The sequence below is a fragment of the Podarcis cretensis genome (assembly GCF_951804945.1).
Source record: "Podarcis cretensis genome assembly, chromosome: 1".
In the NCBI taxonomy this organism is placed as follows: Eukaryota; Metazoa; Chordata; class Lepidosauria; order Squamata; family Lacertidae; genus Podarcis; species Podarcis cretensis.
The window spans coordinates 138,305,910-138,326,006 of record NC_137170.1 but is presented as its reverse complement, the minus strand read 5'-3'; the positions used below and the strand labels follow the sequence as shown (position 1 = coordinate 138,326,006).

At 43.1% G+C, this 20,097-nt stretch overlaps 1 protein-coding gene and 1 long non-coding RNA gene across 3 annotated transcripts in view; one reads left to right on the top strand and one right to left on the bottom strand.

Moving 5' to 3' along the window:
* SPAG16 (sperm associated antigen 16) overlaps positions 1 to 20,097 on the top strand; it is a 437,472-nt gene that overhangs the window by 359,990 nt on the left and 57,385 nt on the right. The window lies entirely within an intron of this gene.
* Positions 13,480 to 17,031, bottom strand: LOC307211443. The gene is made up of 3 exons (XR_013836459.1): positions 16,926 to 17,031; positions 16,498 to 16,545; positions 13,480 to 13,951 (listed from the first exon to the last, which is right to left on the bottom strand). It is a non-coding gene; the product is annotated as an uncharacterized lncRNA (long non-coding RNA).

The window sequence follows — 20,097 nt, the reverse complement described above, 5'->3', positions numbered from 1 at the left end:
AGACAAAACTTTTGTACTGTTCCAGAAAACAGATGGTAGGAGTCAGCACATAGTTTTGCTTCAGTGGCCTTGGAGTTGTCTCAATAGCTTCATGCTAGTTTAAGGACAAGGCAGTGATCCATGAATATATGCCTGTTGTCTTTGTCCATGGAGTTTTCTTGGCAGCGATACTGGAGTGGCTTGCTGGTTCCTGCTCCAGGTGGAACAAACTCTCCGCTTTGACCTGTCCATCTTGGGTGGCGCTGCAAGAAGATCAAACCTATCCATTCTTAAGGAAATCAGCCCTGAGTGCTCACTGGAAGGACAGATCGTGAAGCTGAGGCTCCAATACTTTGGCCACCTCATGAGAAGAGAAGACTCCCTGGAAAAGACCCTGGTATTGGGAAAGATGGAGGGCACAAGGAGAAGGGGACGACAGAGGACGAGATGGCTGGACAGTGTTCTCGAAGCTACCAGCATGAGTTTGACCAAACTGCGGGAGGCAGTGGAAGACAGGCGTGCCTGGCGTGCTCTGGTCCATGGGGCCACGAAGAATCGGACACGACTAAACAACAACAACAAAGTTTAAGGAAGGAAGCTAGCTCAGCCTCCTGTTGCTGTCCATCCCTACAATCCAGGGATGAGCTTCACCTTTTGACTTACAAAGTGTTCTGTTTAATTCAGAAATGTTCATACTTCTCATCCATAGAAATTGGGCTAAAGAACTTTCTTCAGGGAACTTTCTTTCTTTATGAATGTAAGATCCAAAATGAAACTGGTGTGCCCTTAATTTACAGCCCCACCAGCTAATTGACAAAACCTTTAGTGTACTTATCAACCAGCTAGAGCTGGCAGCTCTCATTAAACCGTACCAATAAAACAAATGGCATTGGATCACTAATGATGACTAGACAAACTCATGTAGCTGTGTTTCTTTCGGTGAAAAGTGCACATTGGGTGCACAAGTATATTTATACCAATTCCTTTATATAGCAGGGTGAGAAATCTTCATGCGTGTGATTTTGAAAACCTCTTTTCTTGAAAATGTTAGGAGCAATTCAATTTCCTATGCAGTCCTTTTACCTTCCTTATACCAAACTGCTAAAGGCCATGAATATTTCATGCAAAATTTGAAAGAATGTTCGGAGAAGTATTTATAATGATTGAAGCAGCTCTAATGAGATCTTAGACCTCCATATTCAGGAGATGAAGGCACCTACTGCCGGTAGATGTGTGAGCTTAAAGTTGTTTTCCCTTGCTGCACAGATGGCTCTATTTAACTATCAGCTTCCTCAAAAGCTGTCAGTATTCCTGAAGAGAAATGAAAGGCATCAAACCAATGTTATCACAGATATAACTTGGATTTCTTTCCTCTTGATCGATTGTTGTAACACCTGAAATGATTTCATAACTGTTACTACTAATGGAGAGAACAAGTTTCACCTTAGGCTGAGAGGTTAGCCAAAGAATGAAATTATCACAGCAGTTACATGCCATTGAAAAATTGATAGACGATGTTGGCTGAACCTGATGCCAAATTATAGCATAATATAATTGTCCAGGTTATGGCAATTTACAGCACTCACAAAGGCAAAACTGTGAAGCACCATAGAGCTCAACCCATGAACTGTCTAAGGCACTGATTCCCAGCTCACAGCACCACCAGAAACATGGTGGGACATCTGCAGCCTAGAATTCTCTTGGTCAAGGAGTCGAGTTGTACCAAAGAACTAACCCTCTAACATTGTCTGCTGCAAAACTTTCAGATCTCTGTGTTTCCTCAATCTAGGCAGCTTGGAAGCTACCACTTTTCCCTCTCTCCCCCACACTGTTGGTCAGTTGATAATATAAGAAGTGGCCCATCTAGTCCAGCATCTTCTTCTAACAGTGGCCAAGCAGGTGCCTTTAGGAAGCCCACGAGCAGGATAGGACCATGACAGCACCTCCCTGCTTTATATGTGCACAGGATAGTCACAGGAACAACATATGTGATGGTTGCAATTGTCAAATCTCCTTTGGTCATGAGCGCAGACTGGAGCACAGGGGCAGAGGTGGAGGGCAGGAGACATCTTTCTTCCAAAGCATTGATTTATGAAAGAAGTCAAAAAGCTTTTGCCCCACCCCATCTTTCAAATATAATGACAAAGCACTTAAGTATGTTTTTGTAGACAAAAATATTTTTTATAAACTCCATGATTCTATTATTTGTGATTACATTTTATATAAGCAGCAATTTAAACTCAGCATAACAATAAATGAATAAAAATTCAATATGTGAAGCTTTTAGTGGAGTGGTGTGCATGCATAAATGACCAATGGGAAAAAATGAATTTTGGTAGCTCAGTAAATAAAATGAATCAAAGGCTGAGCTAGAGCACAGGAAACAAGAAAGCAGCAAAATAGTGATTATTATAAATGTTTCCATTTCTTTTAAAGTAAAAGCTTTAGAACAGTACACCAAGCTAGTGCTTGTGTCATATTTAAGATGAGCAGCAAGCATAGCCAGTACCGCTTTTCACAACAAAAAGACAAATAATCTAATGCAACTGTTGTAGAACCAAGCCTAGCAATTTATCGTTAATAAATTCTGGCCAGAATTACACTTGCCTTGTTGACTACTCCTTTTGGTGTCTATGTAAACATCCTCTCCTTTTCTCTCTACTGTCACCTTCAGTATTGCAAAATACATAAAATAATGTCATTGCATTACCATCTCTTGCAATTGACAGGCAATGAAATGGAACCAGGACAGGGAAACACATAACAGGATGACATTGTGTCCTGCATTTTACCTTACTAAACTCTAAATGGAGACTAAGGGAGGCACACAATAATACACTAGGCTACTGTTCTGGGGTATGGCTACACATCAACTGTGACTTCCAACCTGAGTCGCCATGTCATTTATCATGGCCAGTTTTCAGCTACTGGGTATAGTTATTACTACCTTAAATGACAGAAATGAGCTGTCAGGTACAGCTGTCAGGTACTTAATATCTCCTTATACGTCTTAAGAAGAAGGAAACACCTCTGATTCAAAGAACTATGGCAGGAGTGAAAGTGACATATTGCCATCTTGAGAATATTGATTTACAGTAGCTTTTTGGGTAAGAGTTCTGAATAGTCAAACGATGTGACAATTTGTTGTTGTAGAAGAAAATGATATCATATGTTCCTGGCTTGGCTGGTGCAGAGTATACATTTATAAGTTGTATGGATTAGAAGTGGCATGTGATGCCTGACCCTGCTTCAAGAGGTTAGAAGTTATTTTTCCTGAGACAGGGCACAAGAGAAACCTCTCTAGGTTGTCATTTGTGTTTTAAAACTTTAACACTTCAAAATTTGTAAAACATCACATATAAAAATGACACCATTGTTATCACACAAGCTCTCTTTATCTGCAGTGAAGGAGAACTGCAGTTGCTGATCCTAGTACTGGAAGAGAAAATATTTCTAAATTTGGTTCAAGGATACACAAAAGCCGCAGCCCTTGTGGGAATTTATTTTTGGGGGTTGGTTCACTGGAAGCTTTCCAATAGACCAGGGGAGGAAAACCTCTGGCTCACCCACCCATTTCAGCCAAGCAGTGCTCCCCTGTCCTACACCTCATGTCATATATGATGTCAGGCAAGGGGCAGATAAAGACCTTGTTCATCCTAAAAGTTTTTGCAAGCACTGGTGATCAACTGAGTGGGGGTGCCTGCAAAGCCCTGTGCAAAGGTTGCTGCAGAACCCAGTAATAATTACTGTTGGGTTTTGCAAAGCACTCTACAAGGGCTCCACAAGACCCAACAATCAGCTTATTGTCAAGAGCAGGTTGAAAGGGGCTTTGAGGGCTATGCATTTACCTGCATGGTTTGAAACTGTGCAGGCAAAAAAGGTTTAAAAAGTAGAAGAACCTCATCTGATTCTCCCACGCTGAAGTAGCTTACAGTTCTAAAACAAAAAAGGGGTTTTCCCTTAATTTGTAAAATCTTGCCATTTTTTAGAAAGCAACTAAATAAAATCAATTTTCATTCCAAATCTTCAATGAAATACTAAAGTTGAAGTCCCATGCATGCTTACTTGAGAGTAAGTCTTATTAAAATAAATGGGTCTTGGGAGTGGAGTCTCATTTCCCCTTCCTACAGTCCCTACCCCCTTTTCTGGCACTTTTTATGGATGTCTTTCTTTCACAACTGCCTATTTGCTTTCTCCTTGTGTCAACTTGCTTGAAATCAAATGTATAAAAAATAAATCTGAATTTTTTTTAGCTCCCTCAGAACCTAATATAGGCAGCAATTGTTTTGCTGCTGTCCTAAGCCCACTTAATTTGATGTGTGCCCCAGTTAAATGAAAAGGCAGGCAGCGAGCAAGTGAGTTAGTGGCCTGAGTGAGCAGGTTATCGGCTAATCAGTCTGCATACAAGCATTACAGTGCAACCCTACTCAGAAGCAAGCCCTACTGAATTCAGTGGGGCTTCCACTCAGGTAAATTAGATTAGGAGAGCAATCTTACTCCTGAATAAATAAAAGCTCCAATAATCAAATGAGACATATTATCAAGTAAACACAGCAATCCTAAAGCCTTAAAGGTAAAGAGACCCCTGACCATTAGGTCCAGTCGTGGACAACTCTGGGGTTGCGGCGCTCATCTCACTTTACTGGCCGAGGGAGCCGGCATACAGTTTCCGGGTCATGTGGCCAGCATGACTAAGCTGCTTCTGGCAAACTAGAGCAGCGAATGGAAACACTGTTTACCTTCCCGCTGGAGCGGGACCTACTTATCTACTTGCACTTTGACGTGCTTTTGAACTGCAAGGTTGGCAGGAGCAGAGACCGAGCAACGGGAGCTCACCCGTCGTGGGGATTCGAACCGCTGACCTTCTGATCGGCAAGTCCTAGGCTCTGCAGTTTAACCCACATTAAACCCAGGGAGACATTCTCCTAAGGATCAAGCTGTAAAATTTCCATAATTCTTCTATGGATGAGAAAATAAAAGCCCTGTCATGGCTGAACCCAAGTAATCTTATTCCCTAAATGAACTTCCTCCTGGCATCTGACCTCTATAGCTAAAGCAACATAAACCCTACCCATGCCCTTAAAGGCGACTGGATGCTAGGTAGACTTCACAACACCGTCATGCCAGTAGTTTATGAATGTTTACCCTTTACATAGAACTGAGAAATTTCCTCCCTTTGACCCTTCTATTCCAAGTACAGCGAAATAGTCCCTTTACCACAGCACTTGTAGACCCTCTTTTCTGTGGAGAGGAGAGGTGCCTACCGGCTTCTAGGTCTCTCCCTGCAAGGTGCTCTCCGTGATGTTGCTTCAGCTGAGCCATTGAAATTACGGTAGATGGATAGCCTCTTCCAAACCCAGGGGGTGGGGAAGAGTCTGTGGCAAGGCTGGACCAAAGTGGGCCAGTAACACTCACATAAGACAAGTGGAACACAAGGCTGTAGCCTCCAGGCTTGGCTGAGGGGTTTACATTGTGACAACTTTTCAGAGGCTCACCTGGGTGGGTCAACCTATGCACATAGTTTTGGAAAGCACTTTCCATTTTAACTGAGTTTTACATGTTGCATGGGACGTGCTGCTTGAGAAGTAAAACTCCAGATCTCACTTGGCTACACTGAACCAGTTGTATAATTCTTTTCATCTTGGTGATAGTCTTGCCTGAGCAACACAGAGCTGAATCAAGAGGGCAAAACCACTTGCAGGTGTTTGGAACTTTGTGTGTGCAATTTGCAAAAGGTGAACTATTTTCCCAAGCAAACCCTAATGTGACTTTTAATGCCAGTGTGTGGATAATTTTCCTTTTTCAAAGGCTGCACGATAGGCTAGGTTAATATGCTACTTGGAAAAGTAAATGGAGACTACTAACCGCCCCTGGGCTCACCTGCTCTTAATCACAAACTAATATTTATGGATATAGCATCTTCCCTTTCCAGGCATCCATGACACAGATATAAATTTGAAATTTGCTGCTTCTAAGCTGATTGTTTTTCGTTAGCAGCAGCTCTCTCTCTCATGCTTCCATTCTTGGGAGCAGCAGCAAGCATATACTTGTATGTGGTGTTTCCTTGGCAGCAAATGTGTTTAAATCACACACCCAAGGCTAGAATTTATAATGTAGTTTGCCAGAACTGTCTTATGTTCTCCCAGTACCTACAATGGCATTGCTTTATTTTATTTTATTTTATTTTATTATTTTATTTTGATGTTCACAAGAATCTGGACTGAAACCTGAGGTGTGTTATTAAACTATGCACCCAAATTATTTGGTTAGCTTTGAGTGTGTCTCTCAGATTTTCTGAGTGTCTTTGATTAATACCTGCATTTTAAAAATTGACTACTTACAGAAGTAAATTATAGATAGATTAGAAAAAGGCTATTCTCTCTCTCTCTCTCTCTCTCTCTCCCCTCTCCCCTCTCCCCTCTCCCCTCTCCCTCTCATCTTTTCTTTAAACCAAGACCTGTAGCCTTCGTTTCTTTTGTAAAGCTGAATAATAAATCATGCTCCTTATTTTCAATTTATACTAGAGAAATTAAAAATGGAGCTGGAGGTAGACTAGGGGTGTTGCCTGTAATTATAACCTGCATATTCTGAGACAAAATGGTTAAGCAAGGTAGAAACAATTTTCATAACCATCAGCCAAAAACATTCGAGTAAAGAAGTGAAAGCCCCCAGCCTTTCGCATTAGTCTTTGCAAAATAAGGTATGAATCATATCTAGATCAGTGAAGGAGAAATGAGCATGATTAATGAAGCGATTCAAACCTTTAATGCATGCCATAAAAATGTTATTCCTAGCCGAATACAATATGATTAGCAAAATATTGTGAGTTCTCCCTTTCCCCCTGCTCTATAAGCCATTTAAATTGGATTTGAGCCCCTTTAAGCTGCAATCTTATACCCATTTACCCAGAAGTAAGTCCCATTTTACTCAGCTAAACCAAATCACCTTAAAAGATTATGTAAATATGACTTTGTTTTCCATTGCCCAAAGATTCTGCCTTGTTGGCATCCACTGAGAAGTCTGGAAAAGTCTCTTCCCCCCCCCCCAATCAACACAGAACTGTTTTTATTTTGTGCTATGAGTAGTCCACCTTTAACCTTCCAGATTTGTGCATCAGCACAAGCTACAGAGCATTAATGCAGAAATTTTGGCAAACCACCCGCAGACTCCACATCTAGAGTTTTAGAAGCCATCTGAGGTGCTCTTTAGTCCCATGTAGCGTTGCCCAACTTGGGTCCCTTTCCTGGAAGGTTAGGGAAATCTTCCTTGGATGTAGAGTCAGGGATTGGCGATTCAGTGAGGGGTTGAGATTGTATTTGCAGTTCTTCATACGATCAGTGTTTGGTGGAGCTTTCTGCCGGCACAATGGAACATCTACTGCCTCGTCTTGGGCTGTCTGAACCGGCTGGTCATCCAGTTTTTGCTGAAGGCTATGCAGCTGAGAGGATAGGCAGTCAATTCTCTTAAATATACAGTTTAGAGTTCTAATTACTAGATGGAGTTGCTCGCATCCTGAGCAGTCCGCAGATTCGGCTACCAACACCTCCTTCAGATAGGGACCATCCCCATTTGTGTTACCATTAGCGTTTCCAACTCCACAGTTCCTTCATTAATCCAGCCATCGTCAACTGCCAACACCCCAAGCAATTGTGCAGGAAACACCCCAGTTGCCACAGAGCAAAATCACAAGTAAAACTTCCAGGACCAGCTGAAGATCTTTTGCTCCCTGGGGGAGAACAAGAAGTTCCCCCACCCCCCACCAAGCAAAGGTGCAGTTCACTCAAGGTTAGCCAAGTTATTTTTGCATTGGAAGCACAAACATCTCTGCACCACCACCCAGGAGTAAAAATACATTAAGAAATTAAACAACAAACAATTTGCTGCCCTTCAATGATGCTTAAAATCAGTTGCCAAACCCTGCCTTGAGGTAGGGTCAACCCTGAACACTTCACCGAATCACTTTTTATCTTCCCTCTTCTGGACCATTGCCAGGGAAGGTTAGAGTGGTATGGCATTCTCCAAAACTCAAGGCTCACTGCACACATGTACTGCCCCTTATTGGCAGGATCAGGAAAGAGAGTTACCCTCCCTGACCTTGGGAAATTAACATAACCATGTATTCTAGCAAAGAACTTAAGCAAGAAAGCAGAATTTTCCAACCATGCCTTGCAGGAAAACCAACTCAAGGGTAACTATGACCATAGGTAGGTGGTGGTTTCTCTGAGCAGCAACTGAAGAGGCGGAGGGTGCCACGACCTCTGCTGACTTTCCTCTCATAGTGGCACTCCAAGGTCAACACGATTTAGGCTGTTTTCTGCTGTGTAACCAACTGTCAACCCATGTGGGATGCTGCTGGCCAATCAGCGGCAGTGTACTCACTCAAAATGCCCACCCTTTTCCATCTCTCTCCTTTCTACGACAACATCATCACAGCGGCCATGGCTGTTTAAAATTTTCTGGGGCAACTATCTTGGAGCAGTTTTCTGAGCAGAAGAGAAAATCATTTCCCCCAGGCTAGGGTCTGGCCAGTGTCCTGGGTCAGATGTTTATCCTTTTATTTGAATGCATCCAAAACCCTGCCCATTTTTCATTCCAAGTTTTCTCATATTGCATTAGATTTCAACAAGTGCTATAGACTGTTTTCCACCTCGGTCCGCAACCCGGCTCTTAGAAATCAATTTGGTAGGCAACATTTTCATTGCCTTCTTCGTATGTTTTCTTTCCAGATCACATAAGATGCATTTTTGTAGAAAAGAAGCAAAGGCTGGGGTGGAAATAAAAGAAAAATATGTGTTTTGTGTTAAAGATGGATCATTTATTTTCTCTTTGAGGGTTTTGTACTCTGGTTTATCTGCATTTATGTGAAGAAACCCAGGCCCACTTTTTTTGAGCTAATGGCTCTGGAGTCTTCCTACTTCAGCCTTGAACCTTTCAGTTGGGAGAAACAGATATAAATAATATGTTCAAAATATTTTTTCCACCACCAACACTCCCTAAACCCACTGCAGTCAGGGTGAATCAGGGTGGCTTCTCCTCCATCCCCTTGCTATGGTGGAGCAAAAAAAAAAAAAAAAAGGCTGCAGCCTGGAGCTGTGCCAGCAGGGTCCTCATGCCCCCTGCCAATAGGGAGGCATGGAGGTAGTGCTGACTTACGGCTCTTGAACCTCCCTTCAGGGTCAGGCCAAGGTAAAGAAGCAAAACGTCAGTAGTGTGGGATCAGTTGGTCACTGCTAAAGGCTGAGTAGAATTCTGGTACTATTTCTGTAGCGTTTCCTAAGATGAACAGTGCCGTGCAATCTTCGTTTCCAAATAGTATATGGGCAATATTCCTTGATCAAAGGAAGAAAATGTTGAGTTCAGTGAATAAGTTTTGTTTACAAATAAAATAATCAAATATGACAGAATTCTTAATGATTCAAAGCAGAACATTTTAATGCTATTTACTGAGGTAGTTGTGGCCTTCATGGAGCTATTGAACAGGCTACTAGGGGGAACAGGATTCTGTATTAGATTAAGCCTTTTTCTCATCCAGCAGGGCTCTTCTTCTTTTGATCTGCACAAAGACCACATGGTGTCAGCACATCAACTAAGGACAAACCACCTCAGGAAAGACAGGAACAGTTCAATGAAATGTAACTGGGGCTGTACTGACTGTTCACTGACAAACGTTCTCTCAATGAGCGTTGCACGGGGCAGGGGGCTGAAACAGTTTCCCCTCAAGTCCTCATTTTTGTATATACTTTCCCCAGCACTGTTTGCAGCCATTGTTTCCTTGGTCCGCTGCTCCTTGTACCATTGCTTCCCACTTTTAATTCTTGGAGTGATCTGGCCAATCCCCATTTTCCCCTTTGACCTCACTCGTTGAGAACTTGGTACTGCTCCTTTCCCATGGTCTAAAAGTTGAGACTCCCTTTCTGGGAAACAGGAATCTTTGTGCTCCTGTAGAAGGTTGAACACCGGGACGCAGGTGGCGCTGTGGGTTAAAGCCTCAGCACCTAGGGCTTGCCGATCGAAAGGTCGGCGGTTCGAATCCCTGCGGCGGGGTGCGCTCCCGCTGCTCGGTCCCAGCGCCTGCCAACCTAGCAGTTCGAAAGCACCTCCGGGTGCAAGTAGATAAATAGGGACCGCTTACCAGCGGGAAGGTAAACGGCGTTTCCGTGTGCGGCTCTGGCTCTGGCCAGAGCAGCGATGTCACGCTGGCCACGTGACCCGGAAGTGTCTCCGGACAGCGCTGGCCCCTGGCCTCTTAAGTGAGATGGGCGCACAACCCCAGAGTCTGTCAAGACTGGCCCGTACGGGCAGGGGTACCTTTACCTTTACCTTTAGAAGGTTGAACATTTAGGTAGAAGAGTCTCCAGGGGATGATCTGGAGCTTTCCTCCTTTCCTCCCCTCTGCTTCCTGGCACCTCCACAGTTGGCTTTGCAGGGGGGGGGGGCGGAGAAGCCCCAGAAAAGCATGCAGGATAAGGATAAAATTCTTCCATCTGGCAAGCTGCAGTTCTTGTGCTGACAGGACCTTCACCACAGCATGTTGTTGAATTCAGCTCTTAGTCTTTTAACTGTTGTTGTATTCGCTTGATTTCTTTGAGCTGCAGCTTGACAATTTTGGCTCAACAGTAGGGCCGAGTTCACTGTTAATAAACCCACTGTGACCCAAGCTAAAGCAGGCCATTTCTCAGCACATACTGAGCCAGTGTGACAAAAACTGTGAGCACTAAATGAGCACAGACAAGCAGTGAGCTCCATCCATATTGAAGGTCCATAGTTAAGAATTATGGGGGAATGGGTCAACTACAAAGCTGGAGCTTTTAAAAATGCACCCATGCTTTGTTTCTTAAAAATATATATAATATACATCATTGTGCTAGAAATACTAGAAGTATGTTACGGGGTGGGAATTGTTCCTTGAACAGAGGACAATTACAGTAATTATTCAAATACAGCATAAAAGAAACTAATCTCTGAAGCAATCCATCCCTGTTTCCAGTTTCAGACCAGAATCATCAATCCCGTTCATGACTGTGCACACTTTTGTCAACCATTCTTAGATTTGCATTAAGTTGTTAGATTTCCAGCATGTGGCAATAATAATCTTTACAGAAACAAGGAGATTTACCATAAGAGCCCCATGCCAGCATCCTTCTGGCAGTTGAACAAAATTATCAAGCATCTGACCTCAACTTATTTTCTGCTATTAATATAATGGCATGCATAACCTTTACCCAAAACCTATTAACCCAGGAGTATTCCCACTACATATGCATAAAATTAGAGTTGAGCATATGACACTTTTTGTTCTTAAATTGAACTCTTTTATCAATTTTTTAACTTAGTGGCATGAGATACATTGTACCTTCCTCAAATTTAATGACATAATAAATGATTTTATCTTTCTTTGGTGTGCTTGTGTTTCAGATACATTTGAACATATTAAACTTCCAGTCCACAGTTGTCTTTTTTCTAGGCAAACCTGAACTTCTCCCTTAGAGTAGAATCCAAAATAATTATATTTATATTTTGCCAACATTCTTTTGTAACTGCATTCACTGCCACTGCATTCACTTTCTGTTTCTTATTTGAAAAACATAACCAAATATAAAAAACCATAAAATAGGCAAATTGAGACATTGAACCGGCAAATATTAATAGACAATGCTATTAAACATTTCCCCCAAATTTGATGAAATTAAATAATCACATATTCACAATACAGCAACCTATCCCATTTGCTTACCAAATAGCAAAAACATCTCGCATTGTATTTAGATTAAATTCTGCATCTTGAATAACTGAAACGTAAAACTAGATATCTGATTATACATCCTTCCTATATCTATTAGCAGATTTCAAAATATGTGTAGATATCAGATTCTTACAGTTTGATTCATCTTTCTCAGAAAGCTACGGCAGTTATTCCAAGCGCCAAATGAAAAGCCCCAAAGCTTGTAATCTTTTTCCTCACAGGGAAGTTGCTCTACCCCCTGAACATTTTGGTTGTCCTTTTCAACAATTTCCCCAGCTCTACAATAACCTTTTTGAGATGTGGTAATAGATAAACTTTATCTATTTAGCAAGATTTATAGACTGCTTCATCAAAAAATATCTAAGCAGCTTATATAAACTGATATAAAATATTCATTAAAACAGTGATACAAACAGACTTTAAAAACAATAGATGTAGAAACATTATCAAAATATAAATCAAGTCAACAGATTTTTAAAACAAATGTGTATAATAAAATTACATGTTTGGCTAGACTTGCCTAAAAAAAAAAAAATCATCTAAGCTACTCATGTCTATTTATTTCAGTGATTAGTTGAAAACCATACAATAAAGGGCCTTTCCTACTGTACCACATAGACAGTATGCTATACACAGTATTATTTCCCTTTTGACACAAAAGTATTTGTCAGATTCTATCATATTCTTAAGTGAACCCTTAAAGAAATATCAATTATAGGAAATAGAAGTTCTGGCCCAATTTGTAAAATTGACATTTTGAATGGAAAGAAGAGTGTTCACCAGCCATGAGCCTTCATCTGACTGATGGTTGGGGGGAGGAATCACCTGCAGAGACATCCCCTCCCTTTTAGACCATCTGAACCTGAGAATTTGGCCTTATTGGACTTCTCCACCCCAAGGGACACCCCTCCAATTCTTCCTCATCACCCTCACACTGTATGAGCCAGTGGCTAGAGCATATGGCAATGATCCTTTACAATAGCAGGCGACTCTTCAGACAGTGGGAATGAGAGGACTAATAGGAGGCTCAAACAGACAGTCTTCCAAGTGCTCACAAGGCTTCAGGTACAGTACGCTGCAGAGGCAACAGGTTTTTCTGTGTTGAGTCCTAGCAAGTACTGTCTTCTGTCATCTCCCCAGGGTGTTGATAAGGTGCCCTTTTGCCCTGCTTCCCTAGTCGGGGTGATCTGGTAATGCCAACCAGATTTGATGGGACTAACAGACTTTCTTTTTTTATATTTTTTAATAAATCCTGTTTTACAATTTCAAATAAACATTTTACAAACTTTAAAATATCCAATGACTTCCCTTCTTCTGTTTCTGTGGTTCGTTTTACATATCATACATCCCTGCATATTTTACGATAACCATTCCAATCAATTTTCCACTTTTACATCTATCAAAAATTATTTACTCTGTTAAATTTATCTCAATGCTACCAGTGTTTTCGACTGTACACAGTTATTTTCCATATACTCAATAAATGTTTTCCAATCTTCTTTAAACATATGTTCTTCTTGCTCTCTTATTCTATATGTTAAGTCTGCAAGTTGTGCATATTCTGTCAATTTAAGTTGCCAATCCTCGCTCACTTTCCATTTTTGAGCTAACGAAAACAGGCCGCAGTAGTTGCATACATAAATAACATTTTCTGGCACCTGGGAATTTCAGTCTGGGTTATCCCCAGCAAAACAGACTCTGGTTTTTTGGGGAAGGTAATTTTGAACATTTTCCTTCAATTCATTATAAATCTTTTACCTTTTTACATGTCCACCACATGTGGAGGAGGGTTCCCTCCACTTCTTTACACTTCCAACACTTATCTGATTCTGTCTTTAAAATCTTAGCCAACCTACTCAGAGTTAAGTACCATCTATTAATCATTTTCAAATAATTCTCTTTCAATGAATAGTATGCTGTAAATTTCAGGTCACTTTTCCAGAGTTTCTCCCAGATGTTAAGATCTATATTGTGTCCTGTATCTATTGCCCAGTGTGCCATTGAACAAGCTCGTCTTTAGTTTCCCATTCTAATAACAGATTATACATTTTAGACAAAAAAAAAAAATCATTGTTGTCTTGCAAGAGTTCTTTTTCAAATTCTGAGCTTTGGTCCAAAGATCCATTCTTTCTGGGGCTAACAGACTTTCATTGCTATGATCCTGCTCTTTGGGATGAAGTGAAGCCTATCAGTCAGCCTCCTGGTGTCAGCCCAGCCTTCCCTTGGATCCTAAACCAGAAGAGGACAGGACAAGATTATTTTACTCTTCCACAATTTCAGGTTACCCCAGTTATCTAAATATGTGTTAATCTGTGCCAGTAGATGGTCAATTTTAATCCAAAACAATTGACTAAAATCTGCACCAATTCTAATCTCCAGATATGTGACAGAACCATTAAAAGGTAAAGGTACCCCTGCCCGTACGGGCCAGTCTTGACAGACTCTAGGGTTGTGCGCTCATCTCACTCTGTAGGTCGGGAGCCAGCGCTGTCCGCAGACACTTCCGAGTCACGTGGCCAGCGTGACAAGCTGCATTTGGCGAGCCAGCGCAGCACATGGAACGCCGTTTACCTTCCCGCTGGTAAGCGGTCCCTATTTATCTACTTGCACCCGGGGGTGCTTTCGAACTGCTAGGTTGGCAGGCACTGGGACCGAACGACGGGAGCGCACCCCGCCGCGGGGATTCGAACCGCCGACCATGCGATTGGCAAGTCCTAGGCGCTGAGGTTTTACCCACAGTGCCACCCGCGTCCCTTTTGACAGAACCATTAGGTAAAGGTAAAGGTACCCCTGCCCGTACGGGCCAGTCTTGACAGACTCTGGGGTTGTGCGCCCATCTCACTTAAGAGGCCAGGGGCCAGCGCTGTCCGGAGACACTTCCGGGTCACGTGGCCAGCGTGACATCGCTGCTCTGGCGAGCCAGAGCCACACACGGAAACGCCGTTTACCTTCCCGCTGGTAAGCGGTCCCTATTTATCTACTTGCACCCGGAGGTGCTTTCGAACTGCTAGGTTGGCAGGCGCTGGGACCGAGCAGCAGGAGCGCACCCCGCCGCAGGGATTCGAACCGCCGACCTTTCGATCGGCAAGTCCTAGGCGCTGAGGCTTTAACCCACAGCGCCACCTGCTCAGGTGCCATCAAGGTATCAAAGGCAATTCTTTCACAATAGGACACAATGCAGAGATAAAGTTAGAGGGATTCTGTACTAATACAGAAATATGATCAGCATATACAGAAAGCTTTCCAACAACTATTCCATCTCCCTCTTCAAATTGACAATTGTTCCCAATAGTATATTTTAAAACTGGAGCAGAAGAAGGCAAGCAATGGATGAAATTCACAACAGAAAGCTTTCTAGTAAATGCAGTTTGTACCCAGAGGATATTAACAGCCCAGTGAGTGAAATGCGTAATTTAACCATGGCCAAATAACACAAAGCCCTATAACTCCAAGCAAGTTAGTTATATTAGACTTATCCAAGAGGGAATTATTTCAGTGAGATAGATCCCTGTAAGACTTTAGAGCAAGTTCTGTTGCTATGCTGTATGTATGCTGCTGCTGGCATCCGTCTTGGGAGACAATTGAGTAGTGTGTCTTTGGGGATGAAGACAAACTGCTGGAAGGTTACAATGCTGGCTGAGGCTGTGGAGACTGATGTGGGAGACACATGTTCTGTTGCAGCTGAGGCAGATGAACGTGTCCAGTTTTGCTGCTGCATTTCTTCTCTCTGCACTCCTTCCAGCAGTTGTTTCTTCTCTGGTCACTGCTGTGGATACACGAGTTGCCTGCCTGTCTTCACTGCGGTTGTGTGCAAGGGATTTCCACATGGCAGAGTTAATGTTTCCAGCTTTCATGTCATGTTTGCAGACATCTTTGTAACAGAGTTTGTCTGCCAACAGGCCTGGTGCCTGAAGCCAGCTCCCCACAGAGCACATTCTTTGGGAACCTGCCATCTTCCATTCTGTGGACATGACCAAGGCAGTGTAGACGACGCTGAGACAGGACTGCAAACATGCTAGGAATGTGGGCTTGGTGTTTATAAAGAGGCAGTGTTGTTTAGTGGGTAGAGTGGCAAACATGAATGCAGGTCTAAAATACTTTGGTTAAATCCAAGCTTAGTTTTGAATTCACTGGGAAATGGGAAATTCATTGTCTTTCAGCCTCAGTCCTTCCTTCAGTAAAATCAAAGGGTAACATTTAAGGCCAACCTAATATCACATGGGTTTTTCTTGAACATTTTCAGCAATGTTTTCTCCCTGATGTTTTGGCACAATTAATTTGCATAGCCTCTCTTTCTCTTATTCTTGGTTAACACTAGTAAAATAGGCAGATGCAATGTAGTAATTGCATGTGGCCACTCGTAATGCAGCCACATCTGACTGGCTATGCTGCATAGTGACATCATCTCATTACATGATTTCTGATTGAATGGGATCTCTTGTGTGACTAATTCAGGAAGGACAGAACAACAAAACAACAACCAGAGGAAAAAACATGGCACTCCAGTAGTTGTAGCCAGGGGTCACAATAGCAATGAAAACTCACAAAGTGCTTTGTGTGGGTGGGGGCATTTCTACCCCACTGAAATTAGTCTGTTCAGACCACAAATAAAAACTGAAGAATATTAGGCACAGCCATGGTAATAGTAAAAGGTGTACTTCAGAGAGTGTCCCAGATTCCCACCCAGTTGTTTGTCATTGTATGATGTGAGATAACTTAGATTCAGTTGCTTACATCATGCAGGGAAGAGCTGGAAGATGACTGTAAACACATACCGGCACACGTCGCAACAGCTTGAAAGCAGTAATTAGGGCCTCCATAACCTGTGGGCGTCGGGACGCAGGTGGCGCTGTGGGTTAAAGCCTCAGCGCCTAGGACTTGCCGATCGAAAGGTCGGCGGTTCGAATCCCTGCGGCGGGGTGCGCTCCCGCTGCTCGGTCCCAGCGCCTGCCAACCTAGCAGTTCGAAAGCACCTCCGGGTGCAAGTAGATAAATAGGGACCGCTTACCAGCGGGAAGGTAAACGGCGTTTCCGTGTGCGGCTCTGGCTCTGGCTCTGGCCAGAGCAGCGATGTCACGCTGGCCACGTGACCCGGAAGTGTCTCCGGACAGCGCTGGCCCCTGGCCTCTTAAGTGAGATGGGCGCACAACCCCAGAGTCTGTCAAGACTGGCCCGTACGGGCAGGGGTACCTTTACCTTTAACCTGTGGGCGTGGCATAGCTAATTGGTTTATGACCCCAATTAGCAGTAGCTCCAATCGATCTGGAGCCCGGCACGTTACCCTCTAGCTGCGCCTCTTTGCTGCTCCGATTCTCCCGTTCGCCACGCATGCAGAGTAAATAAACACAGCGGAGCTGTTGCTTCCCGGTGTCAGCTTAGAAGCTTCAAACACACCCAGGCGTCTGTGTGTTTATATAACAGTGTTTATTCAAGCAGTAAAACAATAAATTCACTTTACAGTCTCTCCCGGACTTCTAGCGCTCATGGCAGCCGTCTCCTTCAGAAGCCAGAAAAACAGGAAGTGGAATCAGACCACTCCCTCAGTCACGCCTCAGGAATTGAGGGACGTCACACAGAACTCTTGAACCCTGTGAGTTCTGAAACCATTCGCAAAAGGTGTACTTCAGAGAGTGTTCCAGATTCCCACCCAGTTGTTTGTCATTGTATGATGTGAGATAACTTAGATTCAGTTGCTTACATCATGCAGGGAAGAGCTGGAAGATGACTGTACAGGAAGTGGGTATCCTATGTGGTATCGAAGAGAAAAGGGCTTTTTGAGGTGAAGGGCTATAGCTCAGTGATTAGAGCAGCAGTTCTCAACCTCTGGGTCCCCAAATGTTGTTGGACTACAACTCCCATCATCCCTGAACTCTGGCCTTGCTAGCTAGGGGTGATGGGAGTTGTAGTTCAACAACATCTGGGGACCCACAGGATGAGAAAGGCTGGGTTAGAGCATCTACTTTGCTTGCATCCTAAGCATCCTCAGCATATGATAGGGCTGGGAGAGACCATTGCCTGGAATTCTGAAGGGCCACTGTCCAGGCAGTGTTCTAAGTTCCTTTGGAGTCCTATGGCCCATTTAGTCTAGCATCCTATTCTGGAGGTAGCCAGCCAACTCTGGTACCCTCTGCACTTGCGATCCCCAGCAACTAGTATTTTGATGCCATAAGTGTGATCACGTTTAGACTGAACTGTGCCCTAATAGTAGAAAAATCTGAATCCAGTACTACAATATTTGTCATATTTGGGGCTTGGGTTTGTTTTTTTAAAAATGTGGGAGCTTGAGCTGATTCGAAGGAGTTGGTTTAATGGGAAGTTATGATGCTGTGTGCATAATCTGTAGGAAAATCAATTTGCCTGAGGTACTGAAATATTACACAGTGGGCATTCAGACTAATAGGATTATATTAATTAGTTAGATTGCTAAAACCAAAATAGGATACTATAAAGAAAGATAAAGCATTTTTCTGTACCCTTACTTTTGTTAATCAAGGTAAACATTTTATATTAGGGAGAACTATAAATTTCAGACATTCACAGAGAAACAGCAATAAGGGCTTTAATGCAAGTCTTCCATCCAAGATAGAAAATGAATGGGAAATGGTTTGACAAGCTGAGGAAAATTCCTTGTTTTCTATGGGGTAGGGCCTGATTCAAATCTCATGCATCACTGAATTGGGGGAGGGGTGCATTGTATAGAATTGGAAACAGGTTCAAGTCCATTTAACACACACACACCCTGGGGGGAAAAACTCCAAGTAAATGGCATATATCAGTGGTAATGGTAGGGCTACCATTGACATTCAGGGAGAATTTCCAAAAGGCAGCACTTTGTCCTGGATCTTAGGCAAGTCATTCAAAAAACTGTGTTTCTTAAAAAGCTCAACAACTTCCAGGGCGTCCTGGAGTACCATTTCATAAATGGAATATCAGATTCAACACTCAACATGATTCAATAAACACATACCTTAAAAGTATTTCGTTCCTTTTCAGTCCCTTCCACTCATAAAAATTACCAGTGGCATGGATTTTAAGTATACCTACCTTAAGCTGAGGAGGGACGCGGGTGGCGCTGTGGGTAAAACCTCAGCGCCTAGGACTTGCCGATCGCATGGTCAGCGGTTCGAATCCCCGCGGCGGGGTGCGCTCCTGTCGTTCGGTCCCAGCGCCTGCCAACCTAGCAGTTCGAAAGCACCCCCGGGTGCAAGTAGATAAATAGGGACCGCTTACCAGCGGGAAGGTAAACGGCGTTCCATGTGCTGCGCTGGCTCGCCAGATGCAGCTTGTCACGCTGGCCACGTGACCCAGAAGTGTCTGTGGACAGCGCTGGCTCCCGGCCTCTAGAGTGAGATGAGCACACAACCCTAGAGTCTGTCAAGACTGGCCCATACGGGCAGGGGTACCTTTACCTTTACCTTAAGCTGATATATATGTTTGTCAGATCACTGTCTCAGTCTTATGGGTACATCCATTCTTTATTACCTCATGTTTCAGTGTAGAAATAGTCTATATCCTACATACTAGCTGTTCTATAAAAATAAAGGTAAAGGACCCCTGGACGGTTAAGTCCAGTCAAAGACGACTATGAGGTGAGGTGCTCATCTCTCTAATATATGGGACACAGGTGGCGCTGTGGTCTAAACCATTGAGCCTCTTGAGCTTGCCGATCAGAAGGCTGGCAGTTCAAATCTGTGCGACGGGGTGAGCGCCCGTTGTTCTGTCCCAGCTTCTGGCAACCTAGCAGTTTGAAAGCACATTAGTGCAAGTAGATAAATAGTGGGAAGGTAAATGGTGTTTCTGTGCCCTCTGGCTTTCGACACAGTGTTCCATTGCGCTGGAAGCGGTTTGGTCATGTTGGCCACATGACCCGGAAAGCTGTCTGTGGACAAACACCGGCTCCCTTGGCCTGAAGCGAGATGAGTGTTGCACCCCATAGTTGCCTTTGACTGGACTTAACTGTCCAGGGATCCTTTAGCCCTATAAAAATGGGAAAATCCTTTAATTTTGTTTTCTTACATTGCAAAGCTAAGTAGCAGGTGTTAGCACTGAAATGAACTGCATCTTGTGCTTAGTGGTGTGAGATGATAAATAGATTGTGATATTCATTTCCAATTAAAATTCTTACACAAAGATCAACGAAGCAGAGTCTTCTAAATTGAATCACAATGAACTAATAAACAAAAATTCTCCCAGCCTCTTGATGGCAAATTATTATTTCCTTAGCATGTTAGATAACATCCTGGTATTCAATAATAGCACTTAGGAACAAAAGATTCTTGGTTTTGTTCTTAAACTTTCTTCCAGCTCAGTATATACCAGGCTTCCCCACCAACCTGCTGCCCTCCAGACGGTTTGGACTACAACTCCCACAATCC